Source organism: Mauremys mutica, chromosome 7, assembly GCF_020497125.1.
Source record: "Mauremys mutica isolate MM-2020 ecotype Southern chromosome 7, ASM2049712v1, whole genome shotgun sequence".
NCBI lineage: Eukaryota > Metazoa > Chordata > Testudines > Geoemydidae > Mauremys > Mauremys mutica.
Window position 1 is genome coordinate 84,194,576 of NC_059078.1, and position 22,505 is coordinate 84,217,080.

A 22,505-nucleotide genomic window follows, 5' to 3' on the forward strand; every position below is an offset into this window, starting at 1 on the left:
TCTTATGAACTTTTCCTGATTAGGGTCCAATGCACAATGGCAACTGAGTACTGGATTTTTCTCCAGAATTAGTGCTGGGGAAAACATTTGTCCCCAATGGCATTGGGAAGTTTGAAACTGCATGAGGTTTTAGTTAGCTAGCTTGTGGCTGGTTTTATTAGTTCTCAGAGGCTTCTGTTTATGTTGCCGTCCCATTTTTTCCTGCTTTCAGATTCCTAAATGTTAAACAACATTACTCTTGATCTGGCACGGTGTGAATAGGTGGAATGGCCTGTTTGACAGAGACAGTGGATTGAATTCTATCTACACAAAGTTTTTGTATTAATATAACTCTTCAGTGTGGGGGAAGGCTGATTTTTACCAGAATAGTTATGCCAGTAACTCCTAGTGCAGACATGGTTATATCAGTATAAAGGTGCCTTATACCAGTATAGTTTATTTATTTTACTATTTGGCATCGGGCAAATGCAGACCCCTCTTCCATAGGTGGTTCTCCAGATGGTTCCACTGCCCAAGAGGTGTGGCTGGATGTGAGAGAAGAAGGGGCACACCCATTCCTGCTGTGCATGTCAGCACACATAAGTAGAGGCTAGGCATGGGGACAGATGGAGCTCCAGGATCTGCATCCGCATGGATCCTCCCATTCCCAGCCTCTAGAGGTCAAAAAAGATCCCACATTGGCTATTTCACCCATTAGGCTGCAGTTACTGCCACAAAATGGCTTTGTTTCATATGCATCTGTCCACCATCTACCCTGGCTTCTTGGGCCAGGGGCTGGGCTATGAAATGTGGCCTATGAAACACTTTACATACCCATAATAAACATAACCCTTTAGTATATAGTAATATTTTACAGTTACTCAGTGCTTTACATATTGCACATGATGTAAAAATATTAACAATTTCATCCTCATTTACCAACTTCCTGGGATGTTATTTCTATAGAAGATGAGTAAATTAATCATGTTCCATTACCAGCGGCTATTACCATAATTTTACAGTTTAAAAAAAATAAACAAAAGTTAATTAATTTGTCCAAGGTCACACAAACAGTCTTGCCAGTCTAGTCATTCAAAAATCATCAATAAAGCTTCCAAAATAATGAGATTGGTTTAAAAATCATGATTTTTTAAAAAATAACAATTGTTGGGTTCTTTTCATTTGCCTTTGGGTTTCCGAGTTTTTAAGGATCATAGTTTCAAGCTTCCTTCCACAATGAGACCTAGACACTTAATATTTTAAAAAATTTAATCTGAGACATTAAGAAAAACACCCCAAATCACAAGACTTGGCAACAATTAGTGTAATAACTGGAGTTGTAATTCCTGCATTCCAGTCTCACCCTCAGTGTACTATACAGGGCTGCCATTTAGATAAGATATACTGTACAGAATGCACAATTGCTAAAAAGGTTCTATGAAAACATCATGGATAGTTCTTTGAAAACATCTGCTCAATGTGCAGCTGGAGTCAAAAAAGCTAACAGAAAGTTAGGAACCATTAGGAAAGAGATAGATAGTAAGACAGAAAATATCATAATGCCACTATAGAAATCCACAGTATGCCCATACCTTGAATACTGCAAGCAGTTATGGTCACCCCATCTCAAAAAAGTTATATTTTAACTGGAAAAAGTACAGAGAAGGGCAACAAAAATGTTTAGCATTTGGAACAGCTTCCATATGAAGAGAATAAAAAAACTGGAACTGTTCATCTCAGAAAAGAGATAACTAATGGGGGATATGATAGCGGTCTACAAAATAATGGAATCATGTGAAGACAGTGAATAAGGAAATGTTATTTACCCCTTCACATAACCCAAGAGTCAATTAAATTAATAGGCAGCAGATTTAAAACACACAAAAGGAAGTACTTCTTCACACGTTGCATAACCTGTGGAACTTGTTGTCAGGGGAAATTGTAAAGGCCAAAAGTATAACTGGGTTAAAAAAAGAATTAGATAAGTTCATGGAGGACAGGTCTATCAATGGCTATTAGACAAGATGGTCAGGGAAGCAACATTATACTCTGGGTGTCCCTAAACCTCTGACTGCCAGATGCTGGGACTGGACAACAGGGGATGGATTGCCCTTTTTGTTCATTCCATCTGAAGTATTTGGCACCAGCCCCTGCCAGAAGACAGGATACTGGCCTGATGAACCATTGGTCTGACTCAGTATCACCATTCTTATGTGCTTAGGTATAGGTAGCATCATAAATATTTGTACACACTTTATTAATTCTAAAAAAGGGCTCACTTTAAAAAGTTGTTTTCCCTTGTTGGTTTGAAGTCAGGATTCCTTTGCAGTCATGTTTGACAACTAGTAAGTGTAATTATATACTGTTTTTTAAAATAATCGACTTTTTGTTTGCCACACACATTGAACTGCTTATGTGGGCTAGTGTAACCACTTTTCTAGTATATTACATTCACTTGCACTGCATTAATATACCTTTGCATATGAAGAAACATTCAAAAAGGTTAAGTGCAAAAATTATAGATCTTTTCCTAAAGCAGTAAAACAAAAATACAATAAAAAAAATGAAATTTTCTTTCAAATTAAAATAAATCCTCTTAGCATCATTTCCTCTCTGCTACATGGTCCCACTTGTTTCCAGTTTCATTTCATAGTCTACAGGAAAGTTAAGAAAACTATGTTTAATATAGGATCCATCATCAACACATGTATGGTGGAGAAATCCTCACAGCCTTTAAAGCTGCAAGCCTCAAGCCCCAAACCCCAATTCACTGGTACAGCCAAGGACTGCACAATGTGAGTCTGGATGGGAGCTGCAAAAGTATCTTCAAGTAAGTTTTTGCTCCCTTCCCCAATTTGAGGGCATCAGTGCTGTCCGGGCATAAATTTGATCAGCCTGAAAGCTGACTCAATCTATGCCAGTGGGCAGCAACCATTATAGACCATAACAGCAGCTAAGAATCAGTCAAGCATATGTTACCATGGCCATACTCATCTCGCTATGCAAAAGGTCACAAAGGAATGTCTGGCCTTCCTGCAGAAGTCACTGTGCTTCCTCTGGGCCCAATGATGCTGATAAACATTCTTATAATTTGGTATGAGAATGACCTCTAGATCCAGAAAGATTCTATGTTATCTGAAATTCAGGTACCAACACATTTTAACATCATATTTGACGTAGAATATTTTATGGTCATGTGCTTCCTCTGTTGGCTCTTCAGTTACAACAAGCATTTCCCTTGAGTTGGGCAAATTCATAACAGCATCCATAATGATGGTAAAGCACAAATAAGGAATAAGAAGCAAGGAGCTATATAGGATTGTGTTCCACTAGGAACAGAAAAATATGACTGTTTCGCATGTGGAAAAGGATAAAATTCACAGGACAAGAACATATTTTGTAAGAGTCTAAGAGGGTATTTCACAGCCAAAGATATTTAAAAACAATCAAGTACTAGAAAAAATAGTTGTGTTCCTTCAGAGATCAATTATATTATTCCCTTACAACTTTTCTGCTAGGTAATTTTGATTCCTGTCAATAGAGCTATACCAAAGGTAAATTTGGCACTTCATCATTCATTTTGACTAACACTAGGAAATCTATTATATTTCTTTTTAGCAAAATGGGTAGAAATGTCTATGACTCTTACTCGGGTAGCACAACATCAGTGGGTACAAAACAAGTAAAACTATCTCACTGCAGCTTGCCAGTTTCTACTGAATGTGACTATATTAACAGCAGCACTCCACCCTACAAGACAAGGAGTCAAGGCTCTGGTGAATCTTTATCATTGGATACTAGCCTCAACCATCAACACGCTGGCCCCCATTGAGTCCATCCCTCTCTCCCCTTTGTCCACAGAGATCTCGTTTGTTTGTTTTTGACACCCCACACCACATGAAGAGAGAGACTTGTGAGCCAATGGTAGAAAACAAAGGCTGAAACAGGCAGATGGAAGTATCAAGAATTTATCCAAGCCTATGGTGAGGCTGTAATACAGGCCAAGAAAACCTTCCAATTAGCTTCTGTTGATACTGTAAATTTTGCTCCAAGAAGCTAACCAGGGGGTAAACTACTTCATCTGTTCTGAGTGTCTATAGCTCATAGAAGAACTAAGCACCAAGGATTGTGAAGAACTATCATCTTCTTTCCCACACAGATACATGAAGGTTTCTCAGACAGCATGGATCCACTCCTACTATACACGCTAATAAATGCCTGCTTTCCCTGAGTTCGATACGTTCTTCAGCAGAAGAGAGAGAATTAATCATATGTGACAGATATTAGTCACATCACTTCATGCTCTGCTGGAGGCATTCAGATACTACGGTGATGAGGGCAGTGTAAGCACACACAATAGAATAGAATAGAGCAATATTACCCATAGCTATCACCTGCTCCTTAGATCTGACTGATTTTTAGAACAAAGGAACTAATAAATAATATTCTTCAATGTTCAGTCTCTGTGAACAAAATGATGCATTAATACATATTTGTTTTATATTTGTTACCTGAAATAAAGCTCCTTATGTGCACTTGAATCTGCTGTTTCATACGCATCACTGATTTAAAACCAGACTTCTATATTTCCTGCTCTTTTGTCACTTTATAATTCAATGAGCCACCAATTTCTCCATGCTAGAAATGGTTCAAAAAGGAGCAGAAAGAGCTATCTGTTTAAAATATATACCAGTTAAGGTGAAGCAATTTTACAGCATGTGTGTGAGAAAGTCTCACACACACACACACACACACACACATACGGAACAACAAAATGAGCCTGTGACTGAGCATGCATGTCTAGAAAGGATGAGCTAGAAGAGAAACACAGAATATCAGGGCTGGAAGGGACCTCAGGAGATCATGTAGTCCAGCCCCCTGCTCAAAGCAGGACCGATCACCAGACAGATTTTTGCCCCAGATCCCTAAATGGCCCCCTCAAGGATTGAACTCACAGTCGTGGGTTTAGCAGGCCAATGCTCAAACCTCTGAGCTTCTGTGATGTTCATCTGCCTTATTCACTTTGCAGATGACTAAACTTCAAAGGCAATGCTACTTCCTTCACCAGTGTGGTCACCAAGCTCAGCAAGGCTTCATGAGTAGGTGGCTGTTTTCAAGTTTTACTTTCACTTAAATTGCTGATTTGAGAGCACTTGAACTGTTCCCAATTTAGCTTTTTTAAGCACCAAGCTCTGAGACTGCAATCCCATTACCCCCTCTTGACTCGCTCTCTAACTAATATGTAATTAAACTGTAAGTGTAAAACACATATTTTAAAGTTGTTCTCTTTGCAATAGCTGCAATCTATAAAAAACAAAATAAAACAAAAACAGAGTGGACATGTTGGATATGATTTTAATCAGAATAATGCTGTTCTTGCTGTTTTATGGGCCATCAGCTATATAAAATGTAATAAAGAAATCAATAGTTTAAGCAGAACAATGAAATGTGCACTGAATAAACAATAGGCACTAATACAATTTTTGTATTGTTTTGTACAAAATGGATTGTGCTTAAGAACAAAAATCACTACATATTATATCATGACTGACTGAAAGATGGAAAAATCACACAATCAAAATAATAAATACATCATAATCCTAATATCTGTGACTACAGATTCATTAACTATATCACTAAAAAAGGGGGAAGAGCGTTTGCCCTTGTCTTCTGATTTAACACTTTATACTTATTATTCATCCCAAAGTCATTTAGACTCTCCATACATAGTGGGGATGACATGTGATCACACATTGGCCCTATCCAGCCCATATTAGACTCTGGATAAAATTCTGGCTCCAGTGAAGTCAATGAGAGTTTTGCCATTAACTTCAATGGAGACTCAGGCTTTTACCTTGTCAGGTACAGAAGCTCAGAATGCTGCTTATATTGGCTTCACACTGGCCTAGCATATGATGAGAAAGTCCACCTCATGCTCAAGGGTAGGGAAAATCAAACTTAGTCATTGTCATAAGCAGATAGTTAAGGGTTAAAGTCTCTTTTACCTGTAAAGGGTTAACAAGCTCAGTAACCTGATGAACACCTGACCACAGGACCAATCAAGGGACAAGATAGTTTCAAATCTCTGTGGAGGGAAGTCTTTGTCTGTGACCTTTGTTTGGATTGCCGTTCTCTCTTTGGATTTAAGAGAGGCCAGACATATTCTTCAAGTTCTCCAAGGTTTCCTGAAGTATTTTCTTCTATTCAGTATAGTGAGTATTAGAAGGCGGTTTAGTCTTATAATTGATTTCTACATTTGCAATTGTGTGTTTGCTGAAGAAATATCTTTATTTTTGTTTGCTGTTACTTTGATTATTCTGAGAAAGGAGGGGGGGCGGGAAAGCCTCTCCAGGTTTATAAGTTAGACCCTGTATTTTTGCATCCTGGTAATACAGAGATAGTGTACTTTTTTTCCTTTCTTTAATAAAAACTTTTCTTTTTTAGAACTTGAATGATTTCTTCCCTTGTTTGGATTTTCAGGGGAAGGGGAGGGGGGAAAAGTGAATCTCTCTTTGTTTTGATTCAAGGAGTTTGAATCTGTGGTGATCTCTCCCACGGCTAGAGGAGGGGGGAAGACGGTGGGAGGGGAATAGATTATTTCCCTTTGTGTTGAGATTCAAGGAGTTTGGATCTGTGTTCCCCAGGGAAAGTTGGGTAAACAGGGAGTGTGCCAGACACTAAAAACTTGGCTGGTGGCAGCGTTTACCAGATCTAAACTAGGATTTAGTTTAGAGGAGTCTATGCAGGTCCCCATCTTGTGAACGCTAAAGTTCAAAGTGGGGAATAAACCTATGACAGTCATTGCACAGTGGGCGGAAACAGTACTGTTTGGAACAATGGGAAGTTTATGTAAATATGCTTCAAGTCCCCTAAGGAGCCCTCATAGTAAACTTTTTGGGTTTTTTTGCTCTCTGCCACTAAACCTGTGCTGGAAGCATGAATTATGACAATCCTTATGACTCAGTAACCCTCTTTGTGTATGTGTACACTATGAGCTAGAGATGTAATTCCTAGCTCAAGTAGACATTCTCACACTAGCTCTCATCTGAGCTATTATTATATTAAAAGGGAGTTTTGCAAATTACTGCAATAGGACCAGGATTTAGCCCCACATAATTCCTTTCCCTCCTTAAAGTTAACATCCTTCAATTATCTGCAGACTCTTATCAAGTCCTCAGTTGTCTCTCAAACTACACTTGCCACTTTTAAACTTTCCACATACAGTAAGACAATCCTTTCAGGTTTCTGATAATTTTTGTTGATTTCTTTAAAACCAAGGACAAGGCAAAAGAAGCAAAGCATTTACTGAATGTTTAGTGAATTTGCTTTGATACTTTTGTGTTTGCTTTCCACAAACATTCAAGGGATCAAGTGTTGTCCGAACAATTGACATGAAACAAGAGGAGCTAGCTCAGTGGTTTGAGCATTGGCCTGCTAAACCTAGGGTTGTGAGTTCAATCCTTGAGGGGGGGCCAATTAGGGAACTGGGGTAAAAATCTGTTTGGGGATTGGTCTTGCTTTGAGCAGGGGGTTGGACCTAGATGACCTGCTGAGATCCCTGATATTCTAAGAAGTCATTTTGACTTTGATTCATTGAAATTGACAAGTTCCCATGAAGCATTTTAATTTTGACAAAATGGTATTTTCCAGTAGAAAACTATTGTTAAAACATTTTCAACCAGCTTCAACCCCAAATACACTTACTTTCCAACTTGGTATCATTGTTGCTTATCATAACCCTTTGTTTTTGGTCCTTTGGCCAATTTTCAGTCCACATTACATTATTCCTATTCAAGGAAATTTTAATTAAGTTTCCAAGTATGATTTCATGAGATAGCATCAAGTGCTTTACTAAAATCCATATATAATGCATCTACTGCACTCCCTTCATCCATTAATTTTCTAATTCTATCTAAAAAGCAATCAGGTTTGTCTGACAAGATTTATTGTTAATAAATCCATTCTGCTTATATCTCATGGTTCCATTATCCTCTAGATATTTAGTTATTTTTGCTGTAAATATTTCTTCCATTTGTTTAGAGATGCTGATTGTCACAGTCACTTTTATTTCCTTTTTTCCCCCAAAGCACTACTGCTTGCTTTTTTCTATCATTCCTGTACTTACCAATTCTCCATGATTTTTCAAATACAATTATCAGTGGTACTACAAATCAGATAACTAATTAATTCCTTTCATGCCCTATGCTGTATGCCATCCAAATAGGCAGATCTGAATGTGTTCAAATGTTCCAAATATTCCACATGCCCACTATCAAAGAAAAGTTGAAACCTCACGGAAAACATTGAAAATTATTAAATTGTGAAATGAATCTGCTTTTGGCCTGTGCCATTTTACAGTAGAACAACACTAATCCACACTTCACTATTCCTCATGCCCATACTTCATACACAAACGAAGGTCATCTCTCCTCAGCAAAGATCAAGGGCCGGGGTCTTCAGTTGATGTAAATCAGCATAGCTCCATTGACATCAATGGAGCTATGCTACTAGTGTGTACCATTGGTGTCAATGGAGTATACACCAGATGGTAATCTGGCCCTTAATTTCAGAAACTTGCAGTGAGCTCTCATATTGTTAACATGTTCTGGCCTCTATCTCTCCTCTGACAACACATAATTGCTTAAAATTGATACTGCCATTTTCTCTGTATTGTGGATATACAAGACCTCTCTCCACAGGGCAGGGAAGTTAGAGAGAGAGAGAATATTCTATTTGATTCATCTTCTTCTGGTGTGCCTATTTACCATGTGCCTAAAACTGCTGGGAACCATGCCAACATCTGGTATGTGTTTGCCATTTCTGCCCCCACTTCACCAAACACCTGCACTAAACCCTTGGAAACTCAAAAGCATAGCCTTCATATGGAAGGGCTTGTGTGACTTCAAAGAGATGGAAAGGTGTCATTTCCCACTTTCTGCTAACGTTGAGCCCTCTATACCATTTTTGCTACTTTTTGTCCATCTCTGAACTATGCAGCAAAGAGGAGTGCCTGGCTTGCAGAGAATGTCAAGTTTGGAATTTAAATATGCTCTCAAATAAAAGATCACATCAGTCAGCAGCAAACTTATTTACTGTGTTTTCTTCAAAAACAGAATGATTTAAGATCGAACTGCCATAACATAATTTCCAAGACAGATTATTAAGGTGAACTATTTATTCTGTGCCAAAGCCACACAGAATAACTATGCTGAATAACTAGAACAGAGATCATGACTTTTTTATAATAAAAGCTCTAGACAACTTATCAAATTTATTAACATTTGCCTGAAGTAGATTCAATAATATTTTTACCCTTGTAATGAAAACAAAAACAATAAGATGTATTTCCAGATGGGAGGAGGGAGGTAAGAAAATGTGATGTGCTCTACCAGATGTAAAGGTGTCTGGCAAAACAGTAATATTCTGCATTATTGCTCCCAAGATGAAAATGTTTTAAAATATATGCTAGGGATATTATTACTTCTAAGTAGCAAGTTTTTCACTCCTTGTAGTTATTCAATAAGCAGAGAATACCTACAGCAGACCAGATGATATATTAATTTTGACTAGAGCCACAAAAATCTCAAAGAATAAGTTTAATATTAGTAAGATTATGTTTCCCTACTCAGAGGCAGAAGGCATTTGAGGCTATAAAGTGAATTTACAAAGCATGTACATTTAGGTAATAAGTATATAAACATATCTCACAAAAGTTAAAAAAAATATGTATTTTAAATTTTACTTTGAGACCAACACTCACATCAACTCACATTCTATTTGTTAGATATTGTTGGCACAAACTCCTAATATAGCCCAGTGGCTGTAGGAAAGTAGCATTTTCCTGCACACAGATATTAGGCTCCCACCTTTCAGAAACTTAACTGGATTTTTTTCACAAGAAAAATCAATCAGAAAATTACACTGCACATCAGTAGACAGAATCAATAGATAGTTGTGTCATCATCTGCAGCTGTATTTGAAACCCTGCCAAAATGTTTGGTATTTGCCACACCTCCCTCTTTTCAATTTGTTACAATGCACTTAACCTATCACTGTTGCTCAGTATACTATAACTACAGTACAAGCTACTTACTAGTGTGTACCACAGACATTCAAGCATGGTCTTTACAAGAAATATTTTCAAATTCTATGATTTTGAATTCCTGTCAGTCATTTCTTAAAATGTATATGTAAACGGGCTACTCACCACCGCGGCGCCTCCTGCTGGTTTTTCCAGGGAATTAGCTCTTTTTCAGCCCGGAGCGCCCTCTGCAGGCCAGTGATCCCCCTTTTTCCTATCGGCCCCGTGTCCCTCCCAGGACCCGGTGCCCCTTTAACTATAATTGGGTCTCCCCCTCCCAGGGGAACCCCCACCCTGCTATCCCCACTTTGCCTCAGTAGTGGCCACTGACAGTCATGGTCTAGCCCCACACCCTGGGGCAGACTGCAGCATCGGCCCACTCATCACAGGCAATAGGGGTTTGGACCTGCTGCTTTACCTACTCCTGGGTTGTCCCTTGCAACCCCCAGTACCTCTTGCCCTTTACTAGGCCGCAGCCTGGGGCTTTCCAGGCTGGAGCTTCCCTAGCTCCTCAGCCTGTCCCCCAGCCCTGCTTCACCCTAGGTGCCTTCTCAGCTTCTAAGCAGCCAGGCCCATCTCCCTCTGGAAGCAGAGAGAGACTGTTTGTGCTCTGGCTTCCCTGCCTTCTTATAAGCCCCAGGGCTTCAGTTTGGGGCGTGGCCGCAGCTGCAGCCACTTCCTTAATCAGCCCAGCTTCCAGAGCCACCGCTCTCAAGCCCTGGCAGGCAGCATTTCAAGCGCCTCCGGGCAGGAGCAGGGTCCACCCTGCTACAGTATATGATAAACAAACCTACCAGAATTTTAAAAACCTAACATCATGAAGTTTGTCCTGTATACACATCCTGAAAACACAATATGCTGGATATACTGTCACTAACATTATATTTTGTTAATTTAACAACCCACTAACTTGATGACTGTGGCTTGGGAGGGAGGAGGACAGCTCCTCTCAGGGTCAGGGCACTGCTGTTCTGTGTGTCGTACAAAGAGTAAAAGATGGTCCCTGACTTCAAGAGCTTACAATTCATCAGGCTCTTTTTTTCTGATCGCCAACAGAGACTGACTTCAAAGCTCAAATACGTCTGTACAGTGAAATACCTTTGTTTAATATGGGTGGCATGGCAGCACCAAATCATTTGGGTTGGAAGGGAACTGTAATCAATTATCTAGGCCTGGGGTTCTCAAACTGTGGACTCTGGCTCCCGGGGGTCAGATGGCTGCAGGAGAGCCAGTAAGTGGCAGACTTTCTGGTGAGTTTCCTGCATCAGCTGTGCATGAGGGCAGCTTGGGCTGCTCAAATAGTGGAGGGTAAATACAACAGCAAAGTATTACTTAGTTTCTTGCAATGCCACAGGTACGATGGATGACTTGTGATTAATGCACAGGACTGGGACTCAGGAGATCTGGGTTGCTGGCGCTGACATGGACTTTATGTAACCTTAGACAAATCATTTAATAGTTCTAGTGGATCAATTCTTGATCTGTAAAATGGAGATATTAAAACATCCTTTCTCCCACTGTCCGTCTGCTTTTTATATGTTGATTATAAATTATTTGTAGCAGAGATTACCTCTTATTACATGTATGTCCAGTACCTGATATAATAGGGCTTTGATTTCAGTTGGGACCTCCATGTGTTTCTGTAATACAAAAGCCTACATTGCAACTGGGGAGTGAGGCTGCAGCACAGGTAGCCATACACTACCTAGCTTTGATCGAGCTAACTTGATAAAAATAGCAGTGAAGCTGTAGCAGCTTGAGCTAGCTGCTCAAGTATAAGCACTGCTGGGATCTTGAGTACATACAACGTACCTAACTCATGTTCAAGTACAAGCACAGCTGGGACCTTCAGTATATACAAAGCACCTAACTCATGCTGCCGACCTGTGCTGCTGCAGTTTCACTGCTATTCAGCCATTCCCTCTGATGGTTGGTTTAGGAACTCCCATTGCATTCACTGTAGATTTACAGGCCACACATCACATCTGTGTTAGACCCAGGATTCGAATCTAGCTTCTCCTGTGTCTACACCTGCTCAAGATGACAATGCTCCCAAACCTAGTAACTGGATTTCTGCATTGAGTTCTCTCATGACAGCTGTAGACTACAAACAGCACAAACCTAATAGTGAGTGATAGATAAGAGGTAACAAGCTTATCGCCTCCCAAAGCTTGTGCTACAGATTACATGCTATATGGAATCTGTGGGGCCTACACAGTGTGGCATCCAGATGGATGCATCTGCCTTACTATTCTTCCTGCTGCCTGTCAAAATTTATTTGCACAAAGCTGACACAGCTGATGCTCACACTCATGTAAAATTAATGGTCTGACAACTGATTTGTATGTTTGTTGGTTGTGAATTGAACTATATTTCTTACATATCTTCCCAAGTCAACAAATTAAAGTGACAATAAACTGAAAGATTCTCATGAATGGCTTGGACAGTTTTGATGGAAGAATTAAGAAACTAATTTTTTTTAATATTTGCAATTACTGTATTCTGCATACCCCTGGAAGATATACAGATTTGAAAAATGGGCCTAAGTAAAGGCAGTGGGCCATGTGCTGGCTATCCCTGTGAAGACAGTCAATATTATCCTTGTGTTATTGACGGGCAAACAGAGAGAGGTGAAGCAAGTTGACCGACGGGTACTGTGAATTAGGCATTGGCCTCTTAGATAACTTCGGCCAAGATTTTCAGACTTGATTGTCTAAAGTTAGGCACCAACATATGTGACCTGATGTTCAGCAATACTCTGCACCCAAAAACAAATACAGAACTCAAAAAAGCCTGAGAATATTCTACACAAACAAGTCAAAACAAATCACGAGGGAAAAGATTAATCATGAGAAGCTGTAGTCCAAAAGCAATTTTGTCCGAAAGAGTTATGAACAGCTGAAAAAGGGAAAAAAGGGGCTTATAATTTGCTTTTCAATCTTAACTACAGTGATCGACACTGCTTTGGCTATAAATCATATACACAAAACATGCTGTGTAGGGTATATGGTTTTGTCTATTGTAAATGTGGGTTTGCATTCCCAGGGCTCCAAATTGGTACACTATATACAGTGATTTGAAGTTAGTCCCTGCATAGTCTTTGGTTCTGCTTTTTTGTTACAGCTTATCACTGATGCATATGTCTTATACAATATGTTCATCATGTTCTTTTTGCTTCTATTCTTAAACAATTTTTATACACATAAGGATTTTTGTAAAGACAGTATGTGACGATGCATTTTATTAATATATTAAAAGGTTAGGTGAACCAACAAAGTTACTAATAAATAATAATTCTCCATTTTTTTTAAGGAAAAGGCTGCATTGATATATACAAAACTTCTATTCATCAATGTGTTATGTGTATTTATGAATACTATGTGCATTTTTACAGGGCTTAATAAAACATATGTAGACAGGAATATTTGGTTTATCGTGGAAAACTGTATTTCTTTGGATTGAAAAAACTGACCTCCAGTGGGCAATAAAGTAATATCACAGTGTTGCTTGTTTTTCAACTCATTTTCTACAGTAAAACTCAACTTCATCCAAGATTTTATATATATGAAGTACTGAGCCATTTTAGGATCTGTAAGCCTGAAAGTTATATCATTGCAATTTGCATTATAATTTGTTATTTTCATAGGCCTGAGGTTAGAAAAATTTGCTTCAAAACATATTGAATACAGATGGTATTTACCCTCTCTCTCTCTCTCTCTCTCTCTTTCTAAAACCTTGGTTTCTGCCATCTGTTGGGATTCCCTCTGAGACCTTTTCCAGTTGGCTTATCGAGTGGACCTCATCCAGTTCTGGGGGAACATTTTATTCAGTTCTCTGGAATCCAAGAAATCAATTCAACTCCAGACTCTGACTTTATTGGTATACAGTCAAACTACACTTGAGCCGATCAGGCTCAAGTGTAGGGCGTGGACATAGGACATATCACACACCCAACCTGCATAATAATCAATCAGCTTACACACGTTTTTAAACTTTATATTATTCGTTAACACGTCGTATCACACACTTTATGACTGGTCTACTGATTTTTGTAACCGATCCCCATTTAGATCATGAGCTATTCAAGCACTCCACTACATGCTAGGCCACTGCTGAAAGCTATCACACATTGCTTACTAACCCAGCAGCTCTTTTCTACTAATTACATTTTTTACATATTTACAAGGTGACAAGAGTACTGTAAATTCATTCTTTGTTTCATGTCCTTGCTCAGCATAGGCCAACACCATCATTTCTGCAGTTGACTCTTCCAGGGAGTTTTTAAGCCTGAAAAATTATTTTAACTCTTGAGAAGTACTGGAAATCTCCCAACCCTTGCAAGATCCTTACCCTGTCCTTTGGGTCCTTTTTATATTTTTGTGAAGGAAAAGATCTAGTTCTCTCTCTTTTTGCAGGATGATATTAGTTATTCAGTATGCTATTAACGTCATGTTCATTATTGTTGTGATTAATGCTGCCTTACCCAATGGAGGTTTACCTTTGTCCCTGTTCAGCTGTATCCATCTTGTTAACATGGTTAAACTCCTGAGGGTGTTATGTAACCTTGAAATACTAACTGTAATTTTATTTGTCAAGGATTCTAAAGAGTTGAATCAGGCACTTACTTAATAAAGATTACCTGAACACCAGTGGCCAACTTCTGATCTTTGCTACGCCAGTGTAAATCTAGACTGACTCCACTTATGTGAGCTTCTGCAGCTTCTTTTGACTTTATTTTGAGCTGTGGGTGCTCAGCACCTCTGAAAATGAGACCAAAGTTGTCTCAAATTGGGCAACCAAACCTGGTGGATACTATCAAAAACTTGGGCATGAATCTACAATAAAAACAAAATCAGAATGCAAAATACACCAAAAGAACGTTGAAACCTTCAAAAACCTAATAGTTAGAGGGTTGGAGAAAACAGACCTTTCATCTATAGGACAGTAGAATGCAGAGATAATTGCCAGGTAAGTCCCCAGGGAAAAGCCAGAAAGACCTTTCTTCTTTAGGTGAAGCAGGTAATCCAGAATAAACTGAATGGGAGATTGTGAAGGGGAGATATTTGTCTGGTGTGACCACACAGAGAACTTCTTCCATTTCATGGGGCAAGTATACCTGGCAGAGGGCTTGCTGCTATTTCAAAAGAATGTTTTCCACTCCACTAGAACAGATAGACTACTAAGGCATTAACCACAGAGAATCCAAGCTGTTGGGATGGGCTGAAAGTATTGGGATGCAGAGTCTGGCCATGGTTCTGTGAAATTATGTCCAGGACCTGAGGAAGAGTTATGGGATCTTGAATGGAAAGATTCAACAGGTCTGAGAACCAATACTGATGAGACCAGTATGGTGCTATCACAGTTAGAACAGCTTGCTCTTGTTTAATCTTGCTCAACACTGTTGGCACCAAAGCAATTGCAGGGTGGTTGGGGGAGGAGGAGAGCATAAAGAAGTTTCTCCTTACAGGATAGTAGAAAGGTGTCTAACACAGACCCTGGGCCCCTTGAACAGAAATGGTGACACTTTCTGTTCTGTCAGCTGATGAACAGGTTCACTTCTGGCATTTCCCAGGTGTGAAAAATAGAAGTTTCTATGTTTCTGAGTGGCCATCACAATCTCTGCTGAATGATCTGCTGAGATGGCCTGCTACACATTTCTGAGCCCCAAGAATGTGAGATCCTTTAAGCGTAATCTTGTTCCTCATGCAAACAGACCAGACATTTGTTTCTTCTCGGCAAAAAAAAAAGGTCAACCAGGCATTTTCCTGCTTGTTTGGACAGAACATTGTAGCAGTTTTCTCATCAGTTGCACAGAACAACCTGGAGTCTGGGGAAGAAACACATGACAGCACATGTGGCTAGCTTGGAGCTCTCTGACACTGATGGGAGGGAGGGCTCCTGATCTGACCAGAGACTCTGAAAATCCCTTAAATGAGCTCTCCACCTAAGACATGAAGCATATCTGACTAGGGTCACAGAGGGAAGAGTAGGAGGAAATGGAACTGCATTGCATACATTGGCAGGATCCCTCCGCTAGTCCAGGGGAAACAAAATACTTGCAAGTAGATGAGTCATCATATCCATCACATGACAACAGAGTTGATAGACAGAATTCACCCACCTCTGCATGACTCTGAGATGAAGTCTGGCATACTGAGTCACATATGCACATGCTGTCACGTGACCTAGAAGTTTCAGTCAATTCCTCACTGTTGAAAGAGGATATGTCTTGAAATCTTTGCACAGGTCAAATATCACCTGAAAGCTGACCTGAGATAAATATGCCCTCACCAAAGTTGAGTCAAGAACTGCTCCTATAAATTCGATCTTCTGTAAACGAGAAGAACTGACTTGTCCTTGTTGATCAAGAGGCCCACTGAATGAAAAAAGGGCCTGCATCTTCTCAATGGCTTCCTCTGCTTGCTGTCTGGACTGATGTCAAGCCAACCAATTAGCCAAAAGGTAGGACCATAAACTGAGAATGGACATCTGCTGTGACAAACCTTAAGAACCTCCTATGACTCTGGTGAATGGCCACATGGAAATAGGCATCCTTTAAGATGAGGGCATCCAACCAATCACTGGAATTTAGAGAAGGAATAATAGTTTTGTATGGTTACTCTCACATCTATCTTTTGTATGCCTGTATTGATGTTTCTTCCCCTCTGGGTCCACTGCTCCTCCTGCATGTTGTAAGAGGCAACTAAAAAGGGGCTGCCTGGAGTGGGATGGGCTCTGCCAGTTTAGAAATTTGCCCAAGACACACCATATGATGAGCAAGTCAACAATGTCCATACCGGATTGACCGTTCCAGCCGTCTCACACCAGGGCAGACATGACAAGTATTCTACTGGTGCAACCCCAACAAATAGGATCCATGGAAGAGATAACATTACCATAGTCACACAGAATGTAAGAACATTGAGACAAATAGGGAGGTTGAAAAAACTCACGTATGAAATGGAACAATACACCTGGCACCTCCTAGGAATCTCTGAGGTCAGATGGAAGAACTTTGGAGAGGTACTAATGGAAGAAGACCATGTAGTCTATTACAGTGGAGAGGTCAAACATGTCAACAGCATAGTATTTCTTGTGCATAAAGATATCAATAATTCAGTATTAGGATGCTGCCCAATGTCCAGCAGGCTTATTTCCATCCATCTAAAGGCAGTACCGTTTAATATCACAGTGGTACAAGTTTACGCCCCTACAAGAGATTATGAAAATGAGCAAACTGAAGATATTTACAGTCAGCTCCAAGACATCATTGATAAGGTACACAAAAAAGATATCCTGATTGTACAAGGAGATTGGAATGCTAAAGTGGGTACTGACACACAGGCAGATTGGCGAGATTATTGTGGCCCTTTCTGTAATGCAGTAACCATTGAGAGAGGATTGAGACTTTTAGAGTTTGCCAGCTATAACAATCTGGTTCTTGCAAACACATTAGGAGCACATAAAGCATCCAGACCATCAACATGGCATGCACCTAATGGTTTACATCATAGCCAGATCGACTACATCATGGTGCAAAACTGATTTCGTTCTGGGATTAACAGAGCTAAAACAAGGCACTTCCCCAGTGCTGATATTGGAAGTGATCATAACCTTGTGATGCTAAATATTTGGCTGTGGCTAAGGAAAATTGTCAGGCCAAAATTCACCAGAACCAAGTTTGACTTAGAAAGACTCAGACTCAGAGTCATTCCAAGCAATGATTGGCGGAAAATTTGCCCCGCTGCTTGCTCTAGAGGAAGACATAGAAACAATGATCAGCAATTTCAATGCTGTAATGAATGAGTCAGCAATGGACATCCTTGGGAAAAATTGTAAGATGACAAAATCATGGGTCACAAATAAAATACTACAAATGTGTGATATTAGAAGAGAACTTAAGAGAGACAAGAACAGCACTGAGGGAGCTGATAAATACAGAGTGATTGGCAGAAAGATCAAGAAAGGAATGAAGGTGGCCAAGGAGTTATAGATTGAAAAAAATGCTCTAAAATTTAAGAGTGTTTCAATAATGAAAATAGCAAATGAGCCTTCCAGGTTGTAAAATATCTGATGAAGGAAAGATGGACCAAAGCTAATGCAATTCAAGACAAAGAAGAGAACAGTCTTACAGAAGAAAGGGTCATAATCAATAGGTGGACAAAGTACTGCTCTGATCTATACAACCACCAGACAAACGGAGATCCTAGTGTCTTAGCCCAGATTCAACAGAGGACGATGACTTTCCACACCTGTGAAATCACTCAAGAATGGAAAGGCTACAGATATTGACAACATACCAGCTGAACTGATGAAATTCGGAGGAAAAATAGTAATAGATGTAGTCACAAGATCTGGCAGACTGATGAGTGGCCCTTCACATAGACACAGTCACTAATCATCACTCTGCCCAAGAAAGGCAACCTGCAATTGTGTCAAAATTACCGGACCATAAGCTTAATTAGCCATCCTAGCAAAGTGATACTGAAAGTCATATTGATTCTATAAGTCTATGATTCTAACAAATTTGAAGCCATAAGCAGAGAATATCATCGCTGAAGATCAGGCTGGTTTTTGTGCTGGAAGAAGTACCACAGAACAGATTTTCAGCCTTCATGTACTTACAACACCAGCAGAACATCTACCATGTCTTTGTTGACTTCAAGAAGGTGTTTGACAGAGTATGGCACCTAGCTCTCTGGGCAACCATGAAGAAGTACAATGTTGGTCATGAGCTTATTCTTACCATTAAACAACAGTATGCCAAGGCCAGCAGTGCAGCTCTCATCAATGGCACAACAGGAGAGTGGTTTCGCACCACGGTTGGAGTCCAGCAAGGCTGCCTTCTTTCGCCCACACTGTTCAACATCCACTTGGAGCGCATAATGACTGATGCCCTCGAAGACCATATATGCACAGTCAGCATTGGGGGGTGAACAATCTCAAATCTTCGGTTCGCTGATGACATTGATGGCCTGGCAGACAGTGAAAATGAACTTGCCAACCTTGTGAAATGATTGGATGAAACCTCCGCAAGATATGGCATGTAAATCAGTGCAGAGAAAACCAAGCTGATGACAAACAAACATGATGGGATCAGCTCACATATCACTGTCAGTGGACAAGAACTGGAGACAGTGAAACAGTTCAAGTATTTGGGGGCAATCACTGATGAAGGATCCAAGTCAGAAATTCGGGCAAGAACTGTGCAAACAGCAGCAGCAGCAGTGGCAAAGCTAAAGCCAATTTGGAGGAATAAAAACATTTTCCTGGAATCCAAACTGAAACTGCTGCACACACTGGTCACCTCCATTTTTCTGTATGCATGCGAGTCACGGACCCTTATGGCAGAACTTGAACAGAAAATACAGGTAGTAGAGAGGAGATGCTTCCGTAAAATCCTGGGCATCTCCTACTTCAACCACGCCACTAGTGAAGAGGTCTGCAACATCATCACCCAATGTGCTGGGTCATATGAAGACCTCCTGACGACCATGAAGAAGCGCAAGCTGCAGCAGTACGGCCATGTAACAAGATCATCTGGCCTATCCAAGATCATCCTCCAAGGGACAGTTCGGGGAAGAGAAAAAGGGGTAGACAGAAGAAGAAATGAATTGACAACATAAAAGAGTGGACAGGAATGGACTTCATGGAGATTCAAACACTGACACACAATCGTCAGGGGTGGAGAAAATTGGTTGATTGGTTGTTGGGGCACCATCATTGATGATCAATGCGGTTATGGGAGTGATGATGATGATGATTGATGTTTCACAATTGTTAAGAGGCCTCCTTTGGACTTTGTAATGAGAAAAGAGCAGGAACAGAATCCCTTTCCCTAATGTTAAGTAGGTAGCACCTTTAGATCCCTGAACTGTAACAAAGACTGAACTTGTTCAATCAGTACAGTTTCAGGTGAGTGGTCCCAGAAAAGGGATAGGGAGGAGGAAGAATGGAAAAGGAGGACAGAATTGAAATACAGTGTGTATACCAGTTCCACCATTATTAGAACACACCAGAATGTTGTAATGTGGATCCACATCCTTAGGAAGCTGGACAACCATCTGTCAAAAGGAGGGCAAATTGAAGAGAGTGATTTGCTGGCCCCAACTAAGGAGTCAAATAGACTGTTTTGACGTTAAAGAATGCTTGGAGGTGGCAGAAGGTGGAGGAGGAGATCTCTTCTTCTTAGACCTATGGTGTCTCCTGGACTGGTCCTGCTGTTTAGATAAAAGGATACCTCAGCTGAACCTGAGGGTAAAACTGCTCTCTTAGGACCTGGGGTATAAATGTACAATGATTTCAGGGTTTCTCTAGAATTTTTAAGAGAGTGCAGAGCTTTTATTTTCTTTCCTGAAAACAAATTTGGGCCCCCAAAGACCAAGTCCTCAATTTGGAAGGCACGCCTAATATCACAAGTCAAGAAGCATAACTAAGTGTGACTGCTATCATCATTATTTGAGCAATTGAATCTGCCTCATCCAGTGTAGCCTGTAAAGATGAACATGCAATTAGATAGCCTTCATTTATAAGGGCCCTGAATTCTTCTTGACTGCAGATTTAGACATTTGAGTCCCTGTTGGAATAATCATAGTGAGCTAACAGAGCCTGATGGTTTGCAATCCTAAACCGTAAACCTGAGGATGAATAAACCTCTCTCCTAAATGAATCCAGATTTTTGTGACTTTATCTTTGGGAGTAGATTTAAAGCACCCTTGCCTCACCTTCCCATTCACAGCTGTCACCACCAAAGAATCCAAGGCTGGAGGTGAATAAAAATATTCATGTCCCTGAGAAGGTACCTAGTACCTCTTCTCTGTTCGTTACATGATAGATAGGAGAAAAAGTCTGCCAAAGAATTATGGTGGGCTCTTAGATAGCCTCATTAATGAGCAGAGCCACCCAAGCAGGTCCAGAAGAATGAACAATGTGCACCAGTCTGTGTGAACCTGGACCAATTCAATTTGGAGACTCAGGGAGGTTGCAACTCTTCTCATTGGATCCTGGTACTTTTTGTAGTCACCCAAATGTGGGAAAGACAATTCCTACACAGTAGCTTCGTTTAGCAATGACGAGGAAGTGTTGAGCAGAGGCAGTAGAGTGCTATCTGCTTTGGTGCCTGTTGAACCTCCATAGCAGGAGGACCAGAACCAGGATGGACAACCTCTACTGGTTGCTGGGTCCAGGTGTCAGTACTGAGAACAGTACTGGACAGAAAATAGCACATTGACAGAAGCCCTGGATATAGAGGAACCCACCAGGGGTTCCAAAAAGGCCACTGCTGAACTTAGTGCAGTACCAGAACCAAGTCCCACAGCAATCTCTCTCTAGATCTGTTCCTAAAGAAGTAGTGGAAATGGTTTCTCAATTTGAATGACAAGTAATAAGGAGATGCTCAGGACTGCCTATAATAGGATTCCTACCAATAGGATCCCATCTTAGAAGATGACTCAATATTTGAATGTCAAGGTGGTCCAGTACTGGGTGGAGAAGTCACACACCAGAACCTGGACTGGCAATAGGTAGATGGTAGAGGGGGCAGCATCCAAGGCTTTCTTGCTAAATGGATAATAAGCCTGTATGGTAGTAGTACCAGACTCGGACAGTACAAACAGTCAGTCCCCTATGTCAGCACATGCACAGGTCCCAAGACAAATCTCGGACGGGGCCTCATCTTGCATCAGTGGTGAGTCCAGTACCAATATGCACAAAAGATCTCTGGTGGCTGCATACGCCTCAGGCATCCTTGATGCCGCTAATGTAGCATGTGATGCAGAGAAAGTTAATGTCATTAAAGGTCCAGGCAATGGAGTTCAGTCTTGACAGTACCACATGAGGTACCAGATTTGACCACGCTACATTGCTAGAGTGCAGTACCAGGAAGTGCCTCACAGGTGTGGCTCTAATCTCAGTACTGTCTTCATCTGGTGAGAATCTAATGGGCACCTAGACCTTGAAGAAGAGGACTTCTTCTGGCCAGAAAAAGTTGAGGTGCTGGACTTTTGGTGCTTGCATACTACCAGAGACAGAGAAATTAAGGTTACTTACCTGAAACTGAACTTCTTCAAGGTGGACTCTTTATATTCCCACTAATGAGATGCTCCAACTGGTGCAGCCTGAATTGTAGAATTCTAGCTAGTAGTAGCCTTTGGAGTGCTCGCACACCTTCACCACAACTCCCCTCAGTGAACGTTGAGCATGCCAGGGAGAGGCTATAAAAGGGATATGGCATTCCAGCCACCTCAGTTCCTCCTGCAACTGTGAGCCCATTGGTAAGTAAGACTCCAAGATAGTGAGGAAAAGGCGGGCCAGGAGTATGAATATGCACAGTCCATCTTGAAGAACCTCAGTTACAGGTAAGTAACTTTCATTTTTCCTGAGTGTCCTCTGCATATTCTCATATTTGATATAGATTAATAAACTGTACTCTGACCCAGGATGATGC

General features: G+C 40.5%; 1 protein-coding gene across 2 annotated transcripts in view; it reads right to left on the bottom strand.

The window, feature by feature from the left end:
* Positions 1 to 22,505, bottom strand: part of CTNNA3 (catenin alpha 3) — a 967,088-nt gene that overhangs the window by 337,823 nt on the left and 606,760 nt on the right. The window lies entirely within an intron of this gene.